The sequence below is a fragment of the Varroa jacobsoni genome, unplaced genomic scaffold (assembly GCF_002532875.2).
Source record: "Varroa jacobsoni isolate VJ856 unplaced genomic scaffold, vjacob_1.0 contig00643, whole genome shotgun sequence".
Lineage (NCBI taxonomy): Eukaryota > Metazoa > Arthropoda > Arachnida > Mesostigmata > Varroidae > Varroa > Varroa jacobsoni.
In genome coordinates, this window is record NW_019214505.1 from 50,047 (window position 1) to 76,574 (window position 26,528).

Here is a 26,528-nt window from a genome sequence, read left to right on the forward strand (position 1 = left end):
CCCACATGGATGGACGGACGCCGGTCTGCCCTGCCAGCTATTTAGGTAACTGCACGTCAAACTTTCTTTTCAGTACTGTTATCGAGTACCGACTGCGTAATCGGTGTGGATAGTTTAAACTGGTATCGCATAGATCAACGATTCATATACATACGCAAGGCATAGAGACTCAGCTATACAAAAAAAAAATTAGCAAGATAAAAACAAGGCAATAATTACCTGCACGGATATATTGGAAACTTTTAAAGGAGTTGTAGTGGTTGAAGATGTTTCGCACCATATTGAGACCTCAGTTTTGTAAAGCTGCGCAATCCGGCCACTCAAATCTCTTGTCTATTACGGCGCGTTATTTATGTAGTACTAAGCTCATCTGCCCTTGGAGACTTCTGTTGTTTTCGTATTACGTTCACAGCCTTAGCATTTACCTAAATAGAGTATCTAGCCGGAGCAATATAATTATTCTAGTAGGATTATTTACGTCGAACGTGTTAATAGGCGTTGTGATATTCTAAAGGAAGCATCCGTTGTCAAAACATTAGCATATCGTCCTGTCTAGTACCTGATATTTTAAAATCGTCCTTGTTCGAGTGTTTTACTGCATAGGCAAACTGCCTAATTTGAAATCAGTTTAGTAGAGGACAGTGTTTCACAGGTCGCCTTCTCCAACGTAAAACTCAACTCTGACTGGTTCATTGATGTTCGGCCTCGTTCGTCACCGACTGTAGGAACCGCGATTGAGGCTAGGACGAAATTGTTTGTATGCGATTTAGCTCCAAAAGCTGTATATTTTTAGTATTTCATTGTTATGGCTCAATATCGTTTCGATAATACGGCTTTCTAAAGATGGAATTGCGATACTCATCTCGGGCAAAGTAGCCATTTTAAATAGGTATCTTTGGTCGAATTTAAATATTAGCCTTCCCGTTATTTGGTACTACAATAGTTTAATGCGAACACAATTAGGACACGGGGACTTTTTCCTTATGTACCACAAGATGGAAATAACAAACGGTCATAACAAATAATGGAACAATTTCCGTTGTCCAAAATCACAACGATGTTAATTCGTCTACTCATATATTGAAAGGACAATTTTAGAAAAAAAAAAATTGAATAAATTCATGCATATGATTTATTTAGAAAAACGCTTGAATAAAAAACAAGGAATCCGTTATTTGTATGTACAGGGATTCCTTTTTGGACAGAACGAAATGCTAACGAGTCGAATATTACTCATGGAATTGTCGGTAGCATACATACATTAATGGTGAACTCGTTAATTGGCAGAGAAGAGAGATTTGTTATAAAAAAAAAAGAAAAATATATATATATATATTATACTAGTTCAGTCATAGAACTCTATGCATGAAGCCTACACAAAGGCACTGCACGTGTAAATAGGATGTATATCATCTTTGCAAAATAGGACACTTTAAAATAAAAAAGTTCGAAAGAAAAACGTCATGTTATATTTGTTTGACTTGATTTCCCTAACCGGGTAGCGTATATCGTTCTTTTTTTTGGCGGGTTCAATCGGATTAACTTTGGTCCAGTGAATGTTTTCTCGGTGGCGTCTAATTTGTGGTCCCACTCAAATCGAAGTAAGTAAGGACGGTGAGCACAATGAGTACAGTTACCTTGAAGTTGGTAGAAGTTAGCTGTTCAAGCTTGTTAAAGCAGTTTCAGTTGTTATATTCGAAGTTGAATTGTCCGATTAAGAATCGAACCATGAGTTGCTTTATCCTCCTTCAAAGTTCCTTGCGTTCACTGTTTACCGAGATCTGCTAAATAAAGTATTAAAGATAATAATAGCAATTTTACATTTCTTATTATCTTTGTTCGATTTCTTCTTTTTGTGTTTAGTTATTTCTTAGCTCCATTCTTCTCCTCATAGACTAATATGATCGAGATTTTGAATAAATTGATACCATTTACAACGAAACATCAATATTGATAAATTACTAAACAAAACTTTCATTATTTATTTAGTATATTTGATAGTATATATATTTTTTTAAGAAATTTAAGAATAATAGTATTAAGTTAACAGTCAAAAATACATCGATATCTGTAAGCAACCGATGTGTTACCATGCTAGGTAACTAATCAGAGCTAGAAATTACTAGACGCAATGAGATGCAGAACAAGTCACTTCATAATTCACTCTTCATAATTCACTAAAAGGATCAGAGTCCAAACGTTTCAGCTCTTGTTGTCTTACTTAGCAAAGGCCAGCTGAAGGATCTTCAGGGTCCTTCTTGCTTTCGCCGCCTAAGGACCCGTACATCTTTAATTAACAGCTACGCGAAGCTATCTTACGACAAGACCACAAGAGTTGTTCTTTTGCTTGAACTTTTTTTTTGCGCGTTTGATGTTAGGCGGTTCGAAAGCCATTTATGAATGAAGTCTCGGAATCGAAGAAGTGCGGCCATAAACAAGGTGCAGTTAAGCTTGTTAACCTTTGAGAGGAGTTGTAGGAAGCAATCTACGTAATACTCGTTAGGTACGAACAGACTGTAAAAATAAGGAACCCTTAGGGAATGATTTGTGTAAGTGGCAGCTGGGATTACTACATGACAACCTATTAGTTAATATGAAGTTGCTTCGTACAAAATTCAGTGGAAGGCTACCGTTAAAATAACATAACATAGCCCCAAAGCTCGAGCAGCTTGAAGACGGTGTCAACTTTTAGAAACTGCGTATACCGCCAGAAAGTAAGACAACGCCCTCTTTAGGATCAATATCTACGGCAGATTCGATGCAGTCTAGCCTAAAGGTGCTTTCATCATTTAATATTAGATCCACATATATCGATATACTATTAGACTTGTAGATAGGTTCCTATGTTGTTTTTTTGCTTGCTTCCTCTAACTGTCGTCTTTACCGATTGGTAAGTGTTGGGAGACTCTTCTTCAGCCATACAATTGATTTGTGGTTCGCATGGCATAATGTGTAGCAGTTCTGATATGCTGGTGTATATTCTTACGGCCTTGTTAAAACCCAAACTTCTGTATTTTTTTTTTTTGTACGATACCTTAGTTGTCGTCTTCTGCAAAATGATATAATCACTTTAGAACCCAAGCTCCAAAGAATTATGTGATTCGACGTCCGCAACGGTGACAAGCGTAAAGGGTAACAAGCCAGCCTTTCCGTGTTATACAAAACATATTGTATCTTTAGCAAAAAAAAAACCGAATTACAAATGAGAAGTAATGAACAATTTTTGAAACCTAAGGTTCGCTTAGGTCCAATGTTGAATTTAATTTTAAACAGTGAAGAACCTGCCAAAAAGGCGCATGTGACATTTCAACTGAAAGTGGTCTTTGCAAAACGGCCCACCGTCTACCCTATAGAGTTCAAGCCTGATCGTAATCTGAAACAGCAGTACTGCTTCACTGTGGCCGAAGTCCTCGTATACTCTTTTCAAGTCAAATCCTTACGCCTAGGTCGTTTTTTGTAATGAGTTTTTTTCCATGGCAAACATCGATCTCACAACAAAATCGCTGGAAACCTCCTCAACCCATTCATTTACTTGCCCTTATCTGCGAATTTATTAGAGAACAATGACCGCCTTTTCGTGTTCAAAAGAAGCAAACCAAAGAAGATAGTTTTATTCAACAGTTGTGCTAAACCGGACTCGAAGTCCGTCTCGAATGTTTTCGAACAAAGGCGTCTGAAGCCGTCGCAGGCATTTTGCAGGTTAAGCAGGTCACTGTAGATGTCGATACAAACGGCACCAGCTAGAACGGATCTTGGCTTCGGCTTACCGAACGACTAGTTTCTTCTAAGAAGGATGACCTTGCCGGTTTTATACGACGCTACTACGAAGAAAAATAGGGATTGGTCCAATCCTATATCCACATTGAGACGACATCGGGCTGAGAAAGACGAATTTTTTTTAGCATGAATCATCAAGAGACGCGGCTACGGGAAGTAGTCTGGATAATAATGCCAGGTTGTATTGGGGTACTAAGTAAATTTGACGGGCTTTGGGTGTATGAAGACACCATGTTAACATATAGTAACTGCTGTACTATGTCCTTAATGAAAGGTATGCTTCTCAAACGAAATATCCTGTTTAGCTAGAATGGCTTTAACACGATGTTTCTATCAATGGTATTGTTTTGTACGGCATTTGACAAATTGTTTCAAGCACCGTTTTCGATCCATACCAGCTATGTATCTATACGTGCATGTATTCCTCTCGAAATGAGCATTCGTAATAAGTTCAAGGAGCGTAATAAGCTTATAGTGTGTGATACTTGTGTGAAAGACGTACTCTTAACAAGGGTGCTGGCCATCGTATTTTAACCGTAACTAAAAGCACATATTTAAAAACTGCTCCGAAACTGGTCAACCTGGAGATGATAAATTATTTGAAAGATAAACAGTACAGATTTGCGTATTTTTTTACTAAACCGTAGAGTGTCTTGAAAATAGGCATCTAAGGCGGGCAGAAAACAGAGAGTAGAACGTTATGCGCGGAGGTCAAGACCCAACTCTGGAAAAATCTCTGGAATGACTACAGTTACGTAGTAGATCGACAAAAAACGAAAACTCAGAATAAATTGATAAAAGGTCGCGAAAGCTTTGATTTTTGATGAGCAGCGTGAGACGAGCTTGCCCATCATCAAACAAGCGTCAAACCTTCCTAATCTAGAAGACAGCTTAAGCAAACAGATTCTCGCATCGTAAGGATGCCAGATGGACAACCCATCCGGCATCCTTACGAGAAGGATCAATCTGTTCATTTTCACAAAGTAATAACCTCTCTGTTGATCAAATTTATTCATACGGCTTTGAAATGTACTCATGTTTTCTAAGATTAGAGCAATAATTTGTTCAAAGAAATTTACCTGTATTGCTCCTTTGGGGGAAAAGTTATTACCGTGCTTGGTAGCAAGCACAACTGAAGTACTGCTAAATGTATTAAGTTAATTTTCTAGATGGGGTCGACACGCACCAGACTAAAAGATTATACGTTCGGTTAAATAGTCCGCTACCGCCAGGCCGTAAGGTGCCCCCACACATCTAAGAATTCACACAAATTATATTAACGAAATGCTCAAGTAAGCTTATTTTTCTTAAATTACTACGAATCTGAAGGTAAACTCTATTGTACGACTACTCATATTTAATACTTCAACATGTTACTTCGAACTATTACACTTCATTGGCACCTGCTCTATACGTATATTTAGATCGGCACTGTCCAATCTTCGAGGAACTTTTTTTTAAGTATAATCTACACTTAAAATCAGAACGCGGTGAGGAGGCCGTTGTGTGGGTTCATAAGCATACTGTAAGGAACCTAGAGCGGTTCTAATCTTCGAGTGTTTATAAAGCTTAAGGCCATCTGCGTATATGTGATACTACCGGGAATTTCATTTTCGTTCCTAATGGACAGATTTCTGGCTTGTCCCATTCGTAGCGTCAGACTTAGCTTCTCTCGTAGTATTCAGTAGTCCAAGTAGACTCTGATATCTGACATTTAGAGTCAATGTCTTTTTTTCTGACATAATACTGATAACTGACATTTAGCGGCGGCGATAAGCTACCGCTAAACACTTACAGTCGTGTCGGTCGTTATATATATATATATATATATAAGAAAATGAAACTTTTTTTTTGAGAATTCAGTCTACTTGAACTATTTTCGTGATGTGTCAGGTTATCCGAGCCTATAATCACGAGCAATGAAAAAATCTATGAAGCGATTAAGACGATCACCTAAACGCAGCGCGGTTCCTACCGGCAATATCGGGATCGTAAATCGTGCGTCGTATGGAGAACATGCAGATAACGTCCACTGCGGTGATCACGCATTGGAAAAACGCAGTATATATAATGGAACAACAACAACAACAACAAAGAGCCATTGATGTCTAGCGATGGATGTTGAGAAGCAAGCCATAGAGGTTTGGCCCCCCATGCCTCTCTGTCGAGACTGACACGAAACCATGAGTTAGCTGTTGATCTATCGTTTCCATTTCTTCTTCGTTTACGTCTCTACGTTCGATTTGCGGTTTTCGAAATCGCACAAGTATTGAGCTAGTTGCCTCGTTGACGCTTGGTGAGCGCAAATAGCGAGTCTGAATGACTTCTTTGTTGTGACTGTCGTAGCGGTTTCGGCCATAGTAGCAGCAGTCGTAGCATTTAGTACGCTGACTGTGAACAGGTTCTTGCGCGGGTTCCAAGGAAATAATGAAATAAGATGGAAGAAACGAAGTTGTTGATCGTCTGCAGTGCGCAATAACATCGCTACGCAAACAATTATCACCAGCCAGGCTGTGTCAGCCACCTGGTGTTCCTGCAGCCGGCTATTATTCTACCGGCTACTTGGTTCCTGGGCTGGTTGTATCCTTCTATCATCTAACTGTTACTTGCAGTTGTCATTTAGGAATTCCGCTTCGTCCCTGGTTTTTCCCGTACTGTAAAGTTCGACAACTTTTCCTCCTTCCGGTGCGGCCCCTACCGTATAGCTTAAATAACGTCACACGTGTCCAGAGCGGCGTTTCAACATAACGCTTAGCAATAGTTAGATGTTCTGTTCGTGTAAGTATCAGTAATTCTAGGATGGAGACCATTAACGGTCACGGTTATCTATCATCGTACGAAAAACAAAGGAAAACCGCGCCCGTGGAGCATCGCATACTGAGACCTAATATAGATAAATTAATTGTCGTTCAATTCGATATTACGTTGCAACGTTCTAACGTATTAGAGATAGCATTACGGATAATTACCTATGTCACACCTGACATTGAAATTATCGGTTTTCTCCATGTTCACTAATCTCTTACAATTGCGCATCGACTACAGGTCAGCATAAAGGTCGTTCACACAAATTACGGGAGGTGATCAGTGGTTATGCACAGAAAGATCTATGAATAGCTGATTGTATTCGGTAGTGATTAGGAAAATATCAGTAGTAGTAGTTGCAGTAGTAGCTTGCTTGAAAAATCTACGCTTACGTTCGAGGCTCTTTTTTTAACAGCTGGGCACTTGCAGTGGATCAGACCGTGTAACTTTATGCTTTTTCTTCTGTGTTTGATGTTTGACACACGTTTTCTTTTTGACGAGTAAGCTTTCGCCCTATCGAGATTTCATTAGAGAGTATTGCATGCACAGGCGACAAGCTTGGTTCCACCGCGTGACGAGTGTCCTGCAGATTCCCAGTGGGGTTTCCATGACTCCGCGAACTATGTGCGCACGCTCACCTTGCGCTCGCCCACAGAAACGTTTCGCTAAGACGACGATTTACGGACGAACGGACGTACGGATGGATTCGCGCCGGCCGAACCGCCGCGGATGACTAGCGCCCCTAGGAATCAGCGTACGAAGGATTGCCGATGCGACGAATCGGCAGCGGCAAAAAGAACGAGTGGGGAGATCTCACGAAAAGTTCTGTTAAGCGGTAACAGCGGTGACGGCGGCAGCAGCAGCAGTTCCATAATCGATGAAGGCCATTCATCGCTGGTACTGACTTACTAACTCGTTGGCTGGCTGTGTATTGCCAATAGACGGCCAGTTGCGCATATTGTGCCGTTGTTTGGCCACATTTCATACCCGTCGAAACAGGGCTGGGCGCTTCATGAGGAACATAGCATCGCCATGATGCAGTAACCTGCAAGTAGATGCTAACGATGCCCTCTCGACTAGTATCTCAGCCTGTATGCAATAGAAGGCACAAACAGATAGGCAACATAGACGGTTGCTTAGACCTAGGCGTAACAATCTTGAGAGATTGCAAAACGATGCAGTTTGTTTAGCCGCTGGTTATCTTTTGTTTCGAAATTTCTGCTAAGACGCATTCGTTTGATAGCCCCGGTGGGTTTGTTCGAGCTTTGTTGTGTGTGCATCCAGATACGTTTGCATGGAGTGTGGGGACCAGAAAAACCAGGAGGGTCAGAAGAGGTTCCAGGGTTCGCATCGAGCTCAGTACGTAACCATTGTTACGGCAAGTAGCAGCACCGCTTCTGGTGCCACAACCATCGCTGATGTTACGACTGCCAGTTATACGGGTAATAGCAGCATTTAACATAGGTAAGACTAGATATCTTATGCGAAGCTGCTGGTACCCCCGCCTCCTATCTGCTCCACTCGGGTCAGCTCCCTTCGTCATCGTTGCTGCTGCTGCTGCTGTCTGTTCCGTAATTCGTAGCATTTCGTTGGGTTTTTTGATTACTTGCGCTAAGGGTTCGTTATCGTTGTCGGCACTAACAACCCGCGGCTACCCAACCCAACGCCCTTTCTCGCTACTACTGTTGGCGCCGCCGCCGTTGCTTTTGGTGCTTCTCCGCGCTAACGCTCGAATTTCGTGCCTCGTCCACCAGGTGTCGCTGGGAAAGTCACGACGGGAAGAACGCAGCGCCAACGGTGAGCGAGCAAACGATACGAACCGCAGAGAGTAAATCCAAAGTGAAACGCGGTAACGCGAACCTGGTTCAGTTAGTTCAGCCCGACTGGATCAGAGCTGCTCAAAGAAACGGATCGGTACACAAGAAGCCTATCTTATTTATGGTTTTCTTTGGTACGCCAAGTCTAACCTTTATTTATCAACTAAAACAAAATTTACACTGTTAAATTTCTTAGGTTTCGTCAGCTTCATGTGCTACTAACCTGTGTTTGAAGTGCATCTCATTAGTCGCCTATTGGATACGCACACACGATGCGAGGAGAAAAAAAGTTCGAGCCATAATTGTAACAGTGGGGTTACGACCGCTACGGGGGAGCAATGCCAAACCAAAAGAACTGATGAAAGGGAACTTTGGATTGTACATGGTAGTTTAATTACTTATTTGTGAAATGTTTGCCAAGTGGTTAAATTGAGTATTCGGCTAAAACTCGCTTAGGAACACGCTCGGATATACACCATCGTCGTTGTGAAGTGTATTAAGGTGAACCCGCATTGATCAGTGGTTCTTCTCTCTGTGGGTGCGTGTGTGCTTGTTCTTTGTTGTGTACGCGCGGAGTTTTTAAGAGAGAATGGTACTCAATACGAAACCTGCCTTATGAAAATGAGGATACATATACCAGATTACTTAAAAGCAGACGAAAAATAGGTGAGTCGAATATCGTACAATCGTACTACTCAATGTTATCCGTATTGTTGTTGTCATGATAGAGGTGCTGAAAATTTGTACGGCTACATAACAAGCATTACGCGCTGTGAAGTGGTCAGCGTGATGACACACTTTAAGTAGGAGTAACTGACAAACAAAACGCCGTGGTCTATTCTGCTACCGCCGCCGCTGAACGACCGACCGTCAGCCCTTACGTCCATCCCGTTTCGGCCCTTCATGCAGCGCGGCTCTCATTGTTTCATTTGCCTAGGGAAAACGGCCTGCGTTGTTGTTTTGCTGTTATTGAGGCCCTGCGGGGAGCGACGAACAGGCCAACAGATAAACGAAAATACGAACGAAATGGATTAATGACAGACGAGGTATCGGTGGACACACCGGTTAGAATACATAGGTATAATTTAATAATAATATATATTTACATAAAGCTATACTTCATTTGTAGATATAGACAGGTTCCGATAGAGATAGTGTACACACGTACATGCATAAGTACGTACATACACAGCGTTATTGAGGATACGGGATGACATATCAGTCTTGCTAATTGTTAACTTCATACTTTTAGTGGATCAATGAACGGGCAAAACGCTGCGGTTTCTAATACACCTCTATGCGCCTTTGCATATCAGTGGGATACCTGTACATTAAGGTACTCGAGATAAATAAAATCCCACCACAGAACACGTATACACGGATACGATTCGATTCATACTAAATTCGTCTACAGGCGTTGTTAAGTTAAATATACGCACAAACTGTATTCGACCCATTATGCTGAACATTGTACCGAAGTACATTGTCTTTGTGATTAGTGCACAGATACATTTGAATGATGGGATGATAGTTTGCGATTTGTATAGCGATTACAATGCAGTATAAGCTGATTACGTCCCTTAGCACCGGGATGACGGTCTAAGTGCATGGCCGCTATGGGAAGGTTCGTTGCTGCGTCTTCATTCATTCTAGATAGAACATTATCCTTTAGATACCGTCAATAAGACGAACACCGTTAGTCATAATGCGCCGTCGACATTTTGACACAAAAGCACGCTTGCCAGTGGCAGTTTCCTTCATGTTTATTACCCTGCTGCAGAAACAGAATAATTAACGTGTCGGTACTACAACTGAGAATTTATTTTCAGTAAAATGTAACATTTACTAATGTTGGAGGCGACTGATGTGCTTATTTCCGATACCAACCTTCGTCGATCCGAATACAAGGAATCCATCCTCGTATTTAAAGTTAGTCTCTGATTGGAATGAAAATGATGTTGAAAGCTGTTCACCTCACTAACTTCGGACGACAATTTCTATTTCAAGTATTCCTTACAGATTTTTTTTCTATGTGACCTACTGTGGCCGTACTCAAAACATCTACGTTATGCTTAAAAGTTTCTCGATAACTTTAGGCGAACCGGTGATAATGGACCTTGTTAGGGTCATCGAAACTCGGAGCTTCTGCATTTATTTGCCGCTGTACCATAATCAACCTTCTTTTACGGAATGCTTTTGGTTTTGAAGTTTGTCTCGTATTCTCACATATATTTAAAGTCGTTGTCGCTGCGAGTGTAAACTAATTCGTTAAGCATGAAATATCTCAGGCAGTCAAGAAGTCCACTCGAGCTATTTGCTTGCCCCGCTCTCTCTCCGTCTGTTCATGCCTGTGCAGTCTCAATCAAGTGCGTTCACAGCTTTAAGGATCTCATAGATCTTCTTCTGTAGAAAAGCATTTTCTTTCACAGGGAATATCTAGAGATATTAGGTACATCACATTGATGGTCCCTTTCGCCAGGATAAGGTCCTTCGTTTTTTTTCGTTCCTGTCCTGAGCACGAACCGGCGGCGTAGGTTTTTCCGTATTTGCCTTTTGTGTGTAAGGCAGAGTTGATAGAAGTGGTAAAAAGCTTAAGGGAACGCCGGGTTAAGACATTAAAGTACAGAAAACGACGTGTCCTTTTCGCCGCTTGCCGATGGATGGCTTTTTTGAACCGATGCTTACCTAGGTTGATGTTTGTTTTTGGTCCCGTTTCTTTGTAACTGAGTTCGTGCTTAAATGTAGAAACGTTGCCATGGCCAGGTCGCAGACTGCAGCTGCTTTCCGCCTGATCGTAGCATTATCGTACATCAGAAACACAAAGCGAACACCAGAAGCAGTCGCCGACTGAGTGAAACACTCTGGCGGCAGACGATTTTGAGTTGAAATTATTCATTTCCAAAGTTCGAACTGTTCCGGCTTTCAGTACCTTTGTGTGCATCGCAGTGGACCACCTTTAGAACCCCAGTTCTTCATTTTTCCTCCACCGTTCGAAGACTTCGGTGTATTTCGTGATGCTGCTGCTGCTGCTGCTGCTGAGGATCAGACTAGTCGCTTCAGTCGCGATGGGCATGGAACGCTGGTACTGATCTACCATTTTCTTTCGTTCTTTGCAGTTTAACGTTTTCCTTTGCCGCGTTTTCTTTGTTGATGCAGAAAAAATATTCGTCATCGATTCTTCGCTGCTGATGATCTGCTGTAACAACAAAAGCATCGATTTGACGACGTAAAAAAGTCCATCGATGATTCAAATGTATCCCGGTCGCATGTCGGCTAACGAAGATCGCTTTGGCATCCGAAAATCGTCGCAGCTACCGGCGACAAAATGACGACGCAGAGAAGAATTTCTATGAGATGAGCGTTAGTCGTTCAATCTTTCAGGCCATCTGTCTGCCTACAAGGATCATTTCATCCGTTAGCGAAATATTATTATACATTTCATATATTTTATGTTTCTATCTGATAAATAGAACATGCATATATATAGATATCAGAAATTGGAAATATCATTTTGCGCTTTAGAGATGTTGGCGACTGGGGAACTCAATTATGAAATCGGAAGTCGTTACTGCTGTTGTTGTGGTTCTCGCCAAAAGGAATAGCGAGTAACACGATGTAATTATTGAGGTTACACGGCGAATTCATAAAGCAGAAAAACTGGACCGCCATACTCAGAACGGGACCAAGTGCGCTCACTTATCTACTACCCGAAGGTATTACGGTCGTGTATTATATTCGGCATCAATAGTATACTTCTAGCTATTATAGAAAAGATAACCCAGTATTACTATCGTTTTTCTTTTCAGGCACAACAGTTTTTTTTTCTTAAAAGCGTCGATTGTTTATGTATATACAAGAGCGGTGCTATGCAATTTTTAATTGAATACAATTACATTCTACTACTTTAGTGTTTATTTTATGTTTCAGTTTTTTTTTTTTATCAATGAACTGTTCATGACTACACTAGCACACAAATGTGTATAACGTCATATATTCCAATGTGTTGGTTAAAGCTTTCGTTGCTTCCGTATTAAGGATATGGTTGGACACACAGTCCATCGTAATACATGAAAAAGTAACCTAAATTTAACGTTTTTTTTATTTCTACAAAAAACATTCTTACTGAATTTGCTTTTAAACGAAATGGACATATCTTTATTAGCTGTCAAGAGCATATCTAACATTATCATATACGCACTCTGAACAGGTGACAGCCTGAGGTTCGATGGCAATAACGAAAATAGAGAGAGAGAGAGAAAGAGAGGGGGGGGGGGTGCTATAGCTGACTGACAGCCACGAGCCACTGCAACTACAATGTTTTCACGCCATTTCCGATAGTCGTCAGCCGAATTTGTCATGTAGAACCTGGTACTAAAATGCCATGCAAGCACTTCTATCGAAGATAGTCATTGATCGATATAGGAGCCGACGAGGTCTGGAATAGTCAGGCGAAACTAGAAGTAAAAAAAAACAACGAGTCATGCTAACCTGGATCTGACTTACTTCAGGTACTATCGCCGCTGGCTACTTCTAGCTGCCAGTCTATTCACCCACATGTCTTGTTCCACGCATTTTGGACTCACTCAGTGCACCCGAATATCAACGACGTCTATATATAGGAACGACTACTACTTTTCTTTTTTTTTTGTTTTAGAGTCAGCGACGTGCTCGATCTATCTGTATTCTCGGCACTGGCTGACGTGGTCGAGTATTTAAAACGTCTTTATCTTCTTACATATTAGTATATGCCTGATGCCGCTTCTCAATTGCTGCCTCACAGTAAGCGCGTATATATATATATACTTGTAGCCTTCAAGTCGTTATGTTTACCAAAACAGCGACGATGACAATATTAACAAGAATAATATCGAAATTTTACTTTTCAAGGGTCTACCACCTTTGTAGCGGTTGTCGACCTGTATGGCAGTCATAATTTGGAATGGATTGAGCGGTGGAGACGGACCGCGATCTCCAGTGGAGTGATAGGAGTGTTGAAAATAAATGTTTATTCATTGTTTTTATTGTTCGTTAACGGTGATAATGGCACTTGGCAGTATTCCCAAGCAGAAGCTGAATATCTACGTTGATATTTACCGGTGAGGAGAGCAGCTAACGAAGAAAAGTTAGGTTACCGTTGTCGTTGTTGATGAGGACGAAAACAAATTTTTGGCTATCATAAACGACGGCACGAGGAAGTGTTGTTGCGTCCGCGGATTAGGATCTCTGTATGTATTTATATAGTGTAGCCGTAGATCTTTATGAACGCGCGCAATGTTATATGTCTATATGTTTAAGAAAGATAAATGATAAAATAGCCAAAAGATAGTGCAACAAAAGTTCAAATCGAAGTAGTTATTCAATACTTGCTGGGCTATTTTTCACAGAACACAGGATAGATTTGTTTTTATACTCTACAAATGATTATTTTCGTCTTTCTAGCGAAAAGGAAACCGAAACATCTAATCAGCGAGATACTTCTGTGCAGATATATATATATGTCGTACAGTTCTATCCGAAAAATCGAAAAGAACTACATGGCACATTTTCATTGAGTATTCATCCAACAACATCGACTAATTGATGCCATCAATATTCTCTGTAATCTATTTTGGGAATACTTTAAAATCCAGATGTGAACAAGACGCGTTTTATTTCTCACTGTTACATGGTCGCTGTTAATGCAGTGGCTGATGTTGGTCTTCCTATGCAACATCAAGCGGTATTTTTTTTGTGCTGAATATCCAGTTTCCCCAACTTACTTGATTTCTATAAACTTATGCGTACAGCTTGACTGTGTAGTATCACTGATATTAGTGTCTATCACTTACTAGTGATATTTTTTCGAAGAATCTTGCCACTCCAAATAACAGTTGTCCTAATCACGATTGTTCCTTATCGCCTGTTTCATTTCTTGCTCGTCGCTTTTCACTGGCTCTTCTTTCGCCTATTAGATCCTTCCCTCAACCATAAAAAATACTTGTCCACGTAATTTTCGTCTTGTCGTTCCCTAACAGTTCGAGTCACTCGCTCGTGTCGAACGCATAAGAGAACCCGCCCCATAATAAAAGCACAAAACAATGCCAGTCATCGAACACCGAAGTAAATGAAGACAGACCCTCGTTGCTTTCGTTTGTTGCGTCGTTCTACAGCGTCGTGGCTCGATCAAAAGCGATCTGACACAATTCAATACGACTCTATCATTGGAGCGCCATGGTCATTACAGAAAGGCTCCGCTCGGCGTCTCGTCTGAGCGCTAAGTAATAGAAATGCACATAGACACATGCAGACATACAGGTTCTGTGTCTCCGGCCGAGCAGTGTGACGCGTGTTTCGCGGGTATATATAGTGATATGGCATACGTATGATGATGGTGACGCGCGCTAGTAGCGTTCAGCTATACAACATTTCACAAAGTACTAGAAGCAGTTGTCGGATGGGAGCAACAGCGAGCTGTTGAAAGTCAGACGACGAAGGGTTATGGCAGTAAGTATCTAGCCAGCAGCTGTACTAGCGCTGGTTGAAGCGCCCCTGGTGAAGTTGAGGTTTGAGTTGACCTCGCGGAATTGACTGGTTGTCAGTCGTGTTCTTGCCGTCGATGCAATCGACGTCAGTTAGGTGATGGGGTCGGCTGCTGTTAGCTAGGCTTTTTTGTGCCTGTTTTCGTTTGTAAAGGTCGGAGAGATCTACGACGACGATGATGATAATGGGAAGAACACGGAGTAGACAATGGTGAAGACAACGATAAAAAAAAGCAGGGGATAGAGGCTAGTGAAAGAAGAAAAATGAAAAGAGCTACCAGAAAAACACATGTTCAAAGAAAGGCAGAAACAAAAACAGGCACTCGGTTTGGCCGAAGCCTTCAGGGTCCGGTAGGGTCCCGCTTTTTCATCGTAGTCTGTTCGTAACTGTAACTATAATAGTTGTAGTGGCAGTAGATGGGACGAGCGTACGCACGCAGTCGTACCACAACGACAGCAGGAACACATCGTCAGACTGACGCATCGCACGGCGTAGGTTAGCGGCGCAGCCCTTTGGCCACTGAGCAGCAGTTACCAATAACAACAACGGGCAGCATCGATGCCGTTTGTCTCTCGGAAGCTGCGGTAGCTGAAGGCAGAGACCTTCTTCTAGAAACATGCTTTACCAATAGGGAATAGCAACTGATGCCTTTGTTCTTTTATTTCTTGTACTAGCAATTTCATTCTGCCTGCGGGTGTAACGCCTCTATACCTCTGCTACTGCATGTCTATTTGCTAGCCAAACCACAAAGTTGCCGTTGACACCTACCGAGACAACATGCGGCGTGTGATTAACTTCGGCAGATGGCTTCTGCCAGACATCGACATTGCTGCATAACTACTTCATCTATTCCTGCCTTACTACAAACATCAGTAACAGAAATGATGACACATGTATCCTGGTGCGTATGCATGTGTGTCTCTCTATGTACTACACTTCAAACCCCCCAGTTTCAGACCATTAAACAATGTTGCGACTGCAGCGATGACGGCAATGAACGTGATGAAACAATATAATCAATAACAATCTAATAGTTGACTTTGGTTAGATGTCTTTCTTTATTTTGTTATTATCTATTATTCATGAAGGTGTGGCGTCGCTTGTTTCTGGATTGGGCTAGTAATAAAAACTAGTAAAAAATATTTTGAACTGAGCCTTTCGTACGTGAGGTGGTTCGCTGATTCAGCTAATAAAACAGTTTGGCTTTTCTTGCTGAATTTCTACCGAACATACGATAAAATCTAGCTCAAGACAAGCGAATAAGGAAAAAATTCATGGATGAACTGATCAGTTTGCCTTCAGACACGGTACACAGAGAATCGTAGTTAAAATGGCGAGTCCCTTACGGTTTAGCAGTTGCTAATTTATTGGAACAATAACCTATTTTCAATAACCCTTCGGTAGGATCACTTTTTTAGCCAATTGCTTCTGCAGGGCTAAATTCACTAGATGACCACACACATGTGTGCGCCTTGACAACCGCGTGAATTTTCTGCCAGCACAACGCCTCAAAAGCCATAATACTGCTTGCGACTTACGTTAGCTTTATAGGCCGATTTTTATTTCGAAAATCGTTTTTCCACTTTCTTTTTGTATGTCTACTTTCCGTAGAGGCCATTTTTTGTTCCTTTATAATCTAACATTGTTGCTAGTAGGTCTGTGATAGAAATGCTACACATAAATACGGCTCTTCCTGAGTGGCCATGGCCTCCTCCTGAATTGCCTAGTACCGAAGCTTAGGTTAGGCATGAACACCGTTTTTCTGCTTTATTAGACCCCCCGTAATGGTGAATCTCAAAATCGTTCAGAGCACTCTGAGATCCGACAGTTTTCTCCATTGCGGCCATTCAAATGTGACGTTGTTAACGCTTTTTTGTCTCGGCTTTTTTTGCTGCTCCGCCTAAATGGTCGCATGAACATTGGAGCGTTTGGTTGATCGGTTCCTGCTTTCTTTCGTATCATTGTTTATATTATACGGTAGATGCACGCAGCCTTTGGGGGTGGTCCTGCTCCAGTGGGAGACTGTTTGAGATCCGATGTTTGCGGCTCAGGTGGCCCGCCCTACCGCAGTCAGATCTACGCCGGCGGCAGACAAGCAACCACTGGCAAACGAAGTCCGACTTCAAGCATACGTGTTCAATCGTGAATCGGATGAAAACGAAGCTCAAGGAAAGGGATTAATGTTGCCTCCCTGATTCCATACGAAACGATAAATACGCAGATTGTTGATAAAGACTACGATCTACAAGCGATTCTTACAGCAGTATATTTGTTAAGACAAAGATGACAGGCAAAGACCTTAAGAGTAAGCAGAATTATTCAATGGATTCCGCTTGTCAATGATTTTACTTGCTGCCCATGCAGCCCTCTCCGAGTTGCGATAATGGTAATCCCCGTGCCAAATAGCCATATGAAAAGTTCTATCTTAGTTCGATTATTCATAGATATTTACCAAACTGTGATCAGGTACTATCATCAAACACAGTACCGTAACATTATTGATCGTGCTCATGATACCACAGCTGAAAATTGGGGCTAAACGTTTTTTTTAGAAAGCTGGTCGGAGGCTTTACAACAGGTTCCATCTACACCACCATTCTAACTGATATCCAGATGAATGCGAACACGACCTTTGAGTGAAAGAGTAGTCAGTAGGTAAAGACGCCACTTGACCGGCTACAAGCGATTTCTATACTTCAATTCATTCATTTCGTAGCTTTTCTCTATTGGGTTCCAGAAAAACACAAATGTTCCTGCCTTTTGAGAATGTGCTACTTCTATTTTTTGCCATTACGATTATTATTACTATTTTCATTTTTGTTTTTCTCATGCATCACTCTTCGTTCATTCAAATGCTAAGTAACCATTGGATCTGCAAACTAGCCTGAATAGAACAACGTGCCAAATGAAACAAGACAAGACGACAACTATTTTACGTCATTGACACTCGCAGAGTTAAAAGCGCTGCGATATGAGGACTCCCCTCCTGCCAGATAGCTGTCACCTTTGTCATAATAAAAAAAGAATGAACCCGAAAAAAAGATATCAGAAGCTTCCTAGCAGCTGATCAGAGTCCTGGCGTCGAGAGTCCAGCATCATATAGTATACTACCGTACACTATTTTACAGCTTACGTAAATATTCGTTGAGTGAATGACTGAAGTAAAAGAGGTGTTTAAAAAATCTATTGCCGAAGCAACTGTTTGATACGCTTATCTATTTTAACGTTTTTTTGAAATAGCATAGGTACGCTGAAGTTCATCTACAATACAGTAACTTCATATTTAGGGTTGCGTTGTGTAATTCAGTTGATTCACTACTACCACTCCTGGTCTCATTGAGTCATCTCCTGCTGTTTAACGTGTCTGTCTCATGCGCTCAACTTCACTGCACGCAATTAATAAATTTATTCGGTTATGATTTATATCCATATTACATAGTAGCAGTCAGATCTCGAGAATGTCCTCTATACCCTTAACGAAAGTAACATGCTAAAAAGTAGACTTATCTAGCAAATATACGCTTAAATCGCACTCATTCACTCACTAGAAATTTATCTTTGATAGCATACATCATTGTGATGATATTATTGTTATCAAAAATGGTTTTCTTGCTCTGCTTTTGCTTCCTCGTTACCATCGGAGGCCGCGGCCTGAGCCGTCCTGAGCTTCTTGGATCTTCCCTTCAGCATTGCACACTATCACCACTGCAAGTTCTATATAGGCTCTGTCTGTACCTTGAGCCTCAACGACAACTCACCGGCCAATGCGCTGGTGGCGATTCTGAAGATGACGGTTTACCCGGCCAAGTCCACTGCTGCGTGCGTGCCATCAACATCGCGGCTCGCTGAAAAAGTAGTTCAAATGGCGCTGTTTAACTGACAGAATAACCGATCCACTGCTTCGTGCTTAAACGGTCTATCGACTCTGGCGAGAATGCAACTTTCGTTTCAAGCTTTGCCGCTGCCTGTACGGCTCACAACAGATAGCCCTTTCGACAGTCACGCTATCATTACTCGAAGGTGGTGAAGCTGGCGTCGCGACTTCTGCCTAGTGCAAATCTTCTTGGATATCCTTTTTTGATATACTTGAATCACAACTACAGAACTTAAGGAGGCTTCGGCGTTGTTGAAGTCTTTAAAGCAAACACAGACATGACACAGCAGAACAAATGAGATGCGCCTTTGACAGTGAAATATCCATTATATATCTACAATGACGGCAGACAATGCGAGTTCTAGCTGTCGGGCATAACTAGATCATGGGAACGGATCTGACTTGTTGTCTAGGATGGACTGCGTATGCTGTGCTAGGTGGTTGTTTTTAAACCGCAAGGGTTTTAGGGACTGTCTCGAACGGGGTTGCTTCCATGACCAAGCCTTGCTATCATATAATTAGGTGTAACTACCTAATAATCCATATCTTCGGAGAAAGTCGCAAGCAAATTCAACTTCATGAGTTAGTTCCTGCTATCGTTCCCGTATCGCAGCGATCACAATATGCGTAAGGGGTTTGCATTTTGTTTCACTTTACTCATAAGTTGATCTCTAAAAACTTTCTACGAGGCGAGCGCAGTGAAACCATAGTGGTGCCCCCTGTTTTCGACAGGTATTCTTTATGATCGCCTAACAATCTTAGGCACTATTACTCGATAGAGTAGGGTCTGCAGTCGATATTTTTCTTCATGCGAGAATCGATCGACAAAGTTCGACTGCACCAATCATCGGGCAGTTTGCAGACGATCAGCAACAGCGGAATACATACGTATATAAACTTTATTAAATATGTATATAGGGTAAAGGCCCCATTATTAGCGCAAAAAGGAAGGAGAGCGGAGCTCTGCCGTCTCGGCTTGTCACAACATCGCCTATTGTTTGCTATGCTTGTTATTATACTATTGTGATAGCAATAATAATGCTAATCGTTATTATGATATATTAATATGACGTAGTTGGCCTGTGCACCGCAGACAAGAATACTGTTACAGGCTTTCATTGTGTATTTGTGTGTGTGTGTATATATATATATATATAAATTAGATTTTTATACGTGGTTTAATAATTGTACACCCGTTTTGTTGAATCGTTTAAGATTGAATGATATTTTTTTCATAAAATTGCTCGCAGTTATTCTGGATCGACATATATATATATATATATATAAATCTAAACGTCGTAGGCGTTGAGGAACATCATGGGTGCAAGTCCGATCAAGATCATTTTAGTCACGTACGAAGATGGTCCTTGAAGCCAGTATAGCATTCCGGTTCTACTAACGAAATAATAAACACAACTTTATAATGAGCTACATTTTGCCTACGCCAATACTAGATACATTATGTGCAAAAGAAAATAAAGTCGGCTGCGTTTTGAGGTCCATTTGAGAATTTGGCATAAAGGAGAAAAACGAGTCCAGGTTCCAATATTCTTTAACTAGGTGGAAGGGGGTTCTCATAATTAGAGGGGACGATTTTCGTGGAGCTGGATTGGTTCATCTTGCTATAATTAGATCAAATGATTGAGTTATGTTTACCAAATACGTAGAGCACGAATTCGTAAATATTGGTGGTTAAGTGACTGTGCCGGTAGCATGGTTCTTTCATCTAGCTTACCAACTAAATTTTCACTAACGGCTCCGATAGAAGTGCTTACCCATCAGCACACCGCAACTGATCGTGTACAGAAACGAACATACAGAAAAGCCTACAGCTTCTGTTATTACAATCGCTTAATACCAAAGTATCGGTAGCAATTCAGTAGAGAGCTCCGTCGTCACGTCAGACTCACGAGCAAACCGAAATGTTACTACCTATAGGAAGTATTCATGAACGGCAACAAATACATTTATTATCTATTTTCTATTCTATTCTTTTACTAGTTTTGTCGTCTCGCTGAAATCTACACGCACTGTTCTCATTTGTAGTTGGCGAGCATAAACACACTGCATAGGCTTATGGACTGAAAGTGATAGAAATGACCTCTGTCCCTACAGAAGAATTTATCCGCATCAAATTTAGGTAGAGATGAGATTTCATGTTGACACCAGTTCCGTTGCAACTATTTAGAACGAGTACGACAAAAATGCCCCTCGTAATGGGGTGCGCATTCGTCAATTGTATGATCTTGAACGTCCAAACTTTGAGATGTCATTTTCATACGCTTCGCCCCCTCAGTATACATGTACAGTTCGATCGAAATAGCGTTTCATTATAGCAGCGATAATTTACTTTGTTTTTGTACGATGTAATCAGACAACGCAGGACAGACTTGTGGATATTCTTCGGCGCACTTATATGTAAACCATCAGGATGATCTGCAGCTTGTACATCTATTTGCCATTTGCAGTGTTAAACACTGTTTAAGTGAGATCACTTACTGCCTGTCCCTTTTATCGATTCAGGCGCCTACGCAGCGAGCAATTTTCGTCAACCTCAAATGTAAAAGAAGCCAAAGAAAAAGATGACAATTTTTTGCTGTGTCACTTGTCCGCTACTGGCCTCCAGCCGATCTCTCGCGTTTGCGGGTCTCGGCCGCTTCCAGAATCTCTAGGCAGCTTTCAAGCCTGTCAATGATCTCTTAAAACTTACATAAACCTTGTTCATGGAAATCTGATCAGACAAACGACAATCTTTTAGCGAGACTTACCGCATCCAAAATACCCCGTAACGGTAAATATTATGCTCAATTACTGCTCGATAGCGTCAACTGCTACTATGGGTCAGCTTCGGTATAGGTTCGCATGCTTTTGTTGGTTTCAGATCTCACTGTTGTTTATTGTCGTCATGTAGGCTCGTTGCCTCTGTGCCTGATTATCGAAGCCGCAAAGACGGAGTAAAGAGAAAAGATTCCTATTTATGTTCCTTTGATTTTATCCTAATTCCACAGTGTCCATTTCACGGTGATCACCTGCTTAAAGCGAAGCGAACTTAAAGGCTTTTTGATCAGACCTATTTTTTCTTCAGTGATCAGCGTTCGGTCTCTGTCGTGTGGCTACGAAGCGAGTTGTGCTACATCCGGGCTGACACCTGGCTTCGGCGACGGAAGAGTTCCGTTAAATTTCAATTTGATTTACAAACTATTGAATTAGACAACCGAAATTGGCCAGACACAGACGGCAGAACTGTATTTATACGATGACTGAATGAAGAGAAAAGCGGCATAATTAGACAAACCAATTTTAGTCCTGTAATCGCTCTATGGTGCCTTAAATGCCACTTACTTAGTGACCCGTTGATATTCTGTAGAAGCAATAAGCAGATGGTAAATTTGAATTGATTTCGACGTATCTCATAACATGTACTGTATTTTTCAGTACACGCAGCGGCAAATCGATCAACAGATGTACATTTTTCCGTGTTGTAAGAACTATGGAAAATGCATTTTTTTTTTTTTTTTTCTTTAGGAGAATCGAATTTTTGGTGTCTATTAGAAATACGGTTCTTACTGACGCTTGCGATGTTACACGTGTTTATACTATTGAACTTGCATCCACTAACACATGAAAACCTGGGCCATATAAAGTATTGCACCGTTGGTATATTTTTACATTTCAGCGCAATGTTCGTGATGACTTTTCCTAGTCGTAGCGTTGTAAAGCGGTCCTGTGGCTTGGCTGCCTAGCGAAAACAAAGTCGATAAAAAAAAAAAGGAAAGACCAAGCCGAAGGAAAAAGCAGCACATGATCATCAGCATCGTCCTGTGAGGACTTGTGAGGCAATGCGGTGGCACTCCTTTGAGCTGCACCTGGCTCTCGCTGCAGGCACCGCGACCACTACTATGAACCTCGTCAATGTACGACTGTATTCCTTCATCGTATGGGTTCTTCCGCACCCATAGCAACTTTGCATTCATTGGATGGGTTGAATTTTTTCGACTATTTCTGCCGTTGGAAGACGTCGCTTTGACGCTTCTGCCCACACATCGTCCTTCTAAACGGTCACGATGACAACTGATGACCGCGCATGGCAAATAAGTTATGTACTCGCCTCCTCAGTGTTCTATACCTTTTCCTATTCTCTACTTAAGGGCGCTATTCACACGTGCCAAAGCACTCTGAGTATTTAAGAGACGGGTACCACTATTACGTTTTTGTTTAACGGGCAAATTCGTTAGTCGACCAAGTACGACCAACCGACGGGAAGTCATCTGAAACACTAATATTACACTATTGCTTCCTCTCTGGATTTATGTACGGACCGTGCCCATCAATGAGCCCGGCCTATAACGGTGTGGCCAAACGCTTCGCTGAAACCTACCTAGTCCCACCAGCTCTGCCGATACGCATAGACGGTGTAACATTTAAAACTGGCGGGTCACTGGCGAGTGGGGCCACAGCTATTTGAACGAACCACTGCTCGACTGACTATGCACGTTTTCCAAGCTCCCGCTAGTCGCCGTTACTACCGAGCCACTTCCTTTCCTGCTATCTATATCTCATACACAGGCAACATAGAGCACATTGGTGACTTTAACAGTAACGCCCGTTTCAACGCGTTATCGGTTCACCAGCTTCGAAGAGTGGTGGTGACGCCCGGGGTGATGACCTCACATATCGCCATCGTGGTTGGACTGTCCCGAAGAGATGCACATACCAAACACGTTCACTCTTGGAACCGTACGAGGGTAGGCGGAATGAACGAAATCGCCCTTCCTTCCTCCCCTTTAGTGCCAGGCTTAGTAAATACTGTCGTAGCAGACGATAACGACACGCTGACACCATCATGTTCACTGTGTATGGCTAATAGCCCCAGCCTGATCAACTCGTCCGTAATGGCTCGCATCCGCTAAGAGGATCGGTTCCATGCTAAAAATCAAGAGCTAATTTTATATTAAACATAGAAAGCCCTTAACACGATAAATGATGCTCCACTTTAAATAGACATTCATCAACGGTACGCTATTTTATATCGCTACCTGTAGAAAGGGGAAACTTGAAATGGATGAAACTTCCAGCGGGAGCTTCCAGCAAACTTCGCGTGCTTGCCACTGCCACTGCTGTTGTACCTCACTTGTTAGACTGCCAAGAAATGATTCCATTAGAATTGTAGTTTCCAGTTCCGTATTGGGATATGGTAGTTATGTTTTGGAATTGCCGCAGTACAATATCTATAGGAGCACTTGTTACAGAGGAAGTTTACCAAAAAACGACAAATGGTTACCTTAATGGTTGGTATTCAGTAATGTGGAATAAAAACTTCTTGATTTTATCCGCTACACGGCGTAATCATGCTTTCTTCACTTTCAATAACTACCACTTTCTCCAACACTTTCTACCGTGATTTGTTGTGCGTGAAATAAGCCCATCGTATCAGAAATAGTTGGCAATCTATAGGAAATTATTGAGGTGTTATTTGATAATTGTTTAAATATTTTCGGTATTTGAACCTAGCAGATTTTCGCAGTGTAATACGACTAAACGTCTTGCGTCCCACTTCTTGACCCACGAGTGAATAGATGTCTAATAAAAGCATATCGTTGCCCAAATAAACGATTATGAAGTATAAAGTTAATGACCAAGACCCTACCTTATCGATGACTATCATTTCCGTCAACAGTAAATAAAGTCAAATAGATAATCATTGTTCTTTAACATTCAGTTGGTTACGGCAGCAAGACAACGAAGTACAGATGCCTTCACTTCTCGTCTGTGCTTTACGTAGTTCCTAAACGGTGTTCATTGTCAGTGACACTAGATTTTGCATGTATAAATCTGGATAATGGACAGTATCTTTATCGCCATTTCTTTGTACGCCTTCAATCGGCCTTTTATCTAGAACTCAACGATATGATCCAGACGGCACCCAGCACAGAATCCACACATCTAGCGGGTTCGATACGATCATCTCAGCCCGGGCGAATGGTGATTTGTCCTAGCAGACGGTCGACGTAACTTGCAGTTGTTGACTATACTCTGAAAAAACTAATACCTATAGTATAAAAGAGAATATTCTGCATGGGCACTCCAAATATATGCAGGTCTGTCCCGTGGACCGTCTGCTGGGAGTTCGGTTTCGTATATACGTACGCAAACAGGACTGAACGCAATAATTAAATTATAATAAATATCTTCAGGAGGACTTGATTCCCTTGTGAACGTGATAATGAGACTGTCAAAATATATCCAACGCAAAAATCTATATAACCATAAAAAAACACGGCCTTTCTTCTATTCGTGGCTTTCGTTGTTAGCTCCTTACTATATTAGTCCAAGCCATAACATCCCAGTTTTTACTATATTAGTCATGGATGGTTCCATATATGGTTTCACTGTATCTTCGTCTATCACACGAATGGAATCCGTTACGACTCGTTGGGCGCAAGCACTCTTGTCGGCTGTACATCCTGCTTCAGCCTCTGCCGGCGTGCATCCGACGTATCGTATTAGACGACGGCGTTCGGATGAGGTCTTATTAAGATATACGCTGGACGTGGAGACGACTCACGTCACATTCTCCAGATACATCAGTAGCCATAGTCTTAATATCAGCATCAAATACCTACATATGTTGTCATATTAATACACGGTGGCTGATAGTTCACCTTGGCATTATCAGCGTGAACCATACCCATCGGTAGATGGAGTTGTGCTTGGGATGAAGATGCGGCATATATATGTACATACATACATATATATATAGATATATATAGGGAGCGTATAGGTTCTACGACGTACGTATTCTACTGTGCTCACAGGATAAAGAACGATCAGCAAGTTGTATGTCGCGCAATACAATTCCTTACAGGTATATGAAAAAGAAACTAGAGACGTACTGCTGCTTTATATGATACGTGTCCAGTACGCTTCAATAGCAGAGCTCGATAACACGGTATTCAATCATATAGATATAAAACATGTCTATATGTGTACACCGGCTAACTTACGTTGGCCCAATCGAACAACGAAGAATAATTCTGCCGATGGGAATCGACATGAACTTAGTCAATAAGCCATGACTGTACTTGAATATGATAGGCAGTAAGTAGCCACTTAACTGTAACTTATGTGTACGCGTTCGCTTAGTTCCATCTGACGGTGCATCTTTTGTCGTACGTTTCATGCGTCGAGTATACGAAGCTTATACAAATGTTGCTCAAGCGAGCTCTGCGGTAATAAACAAGAATCGAAAAGAAAAAAACTGGCTTCGAATAGTCTGAAGCGTCAAAATCACGGCTGCCATCAGCCGTTGGTTCCAATCTAGCGTAGCGTTACCGAGTAGCGCCATAGCCAGCCTACATGTTGACAAACGGACAGATAGCGTTACTGGCGTCCTATATACAAGGCAAATTCAACGAACATGGACAGACATAGAAAGCAGCTTCGGTAGCGACGGTAATCAGCGTCGTCTATACTCTCAAAAACAGACGCGATAATACGAATGATGCTCTAATGGCCATGTAAATTCAGTTGGTACCATTGTTTTATAAGTATGTGATTATATCGTGATGCCGCTTGTGTCGCACGTCAATTTAAGCCTCTCTGACTGTTATCTCAGCCTCCGCCATCTCGTCCATATCGGCTTTGCGAACTGTCCAAAAACGTAGGCATATATTTAGATGTCGCAAAACATTCTCATAACATTGCGTGACCTTTTCGCAAGTTATCAAAACCAAGTG

At 41.6% G+C, this 26,528-nt stretch overlaps 1 protein-coding gene and 1 long non-coding RNA gene across 6 annotated transcripts in view; one reads left to right on the forward strand and one right to left on the reverse strand.

Annotated features, from left to right (window-relative positions):
* Positions 1-125: 125 nt before the first annotated feature.
* LOC147751989 (uncharacterized) overlaps positions 126-26,528 on the reverse strand; it is a 78,306-nt gene continuing 51,903 nt past the window's right edge. Inside the window, exons 2-3 of one of the 5 annotated variants that reach the window (XR_015315334.1) lie at positions 18,677-18,763; positions 9,059-9,376 (exon numbers count right to left, since the gene is read on the reverse strand). This is a non-coding gene — a long non-coding RNA (uncharacterized LOC147751989). The other 4 variants (XR_015315335.1, XR_015315338.1, XR_015315337.1 and 1 more) reach the window with 4 other exon arrangements.
* Positions 8,936-26,528, forward strand: part of dgo (ankyrin repeat domain containing protein 6 diego) — a 73,137-nt gene continuing 55,544 nt past the window's right edge. The window contains exon 1 of the mRNA XM_022852270.2: positions 8,936-9,065. The gene's annotated coding sequence lies outside the window, so the exon portion shown is untranslated. The remainder of the gene's footprint in view (positions 9,066-26,528) is intronic.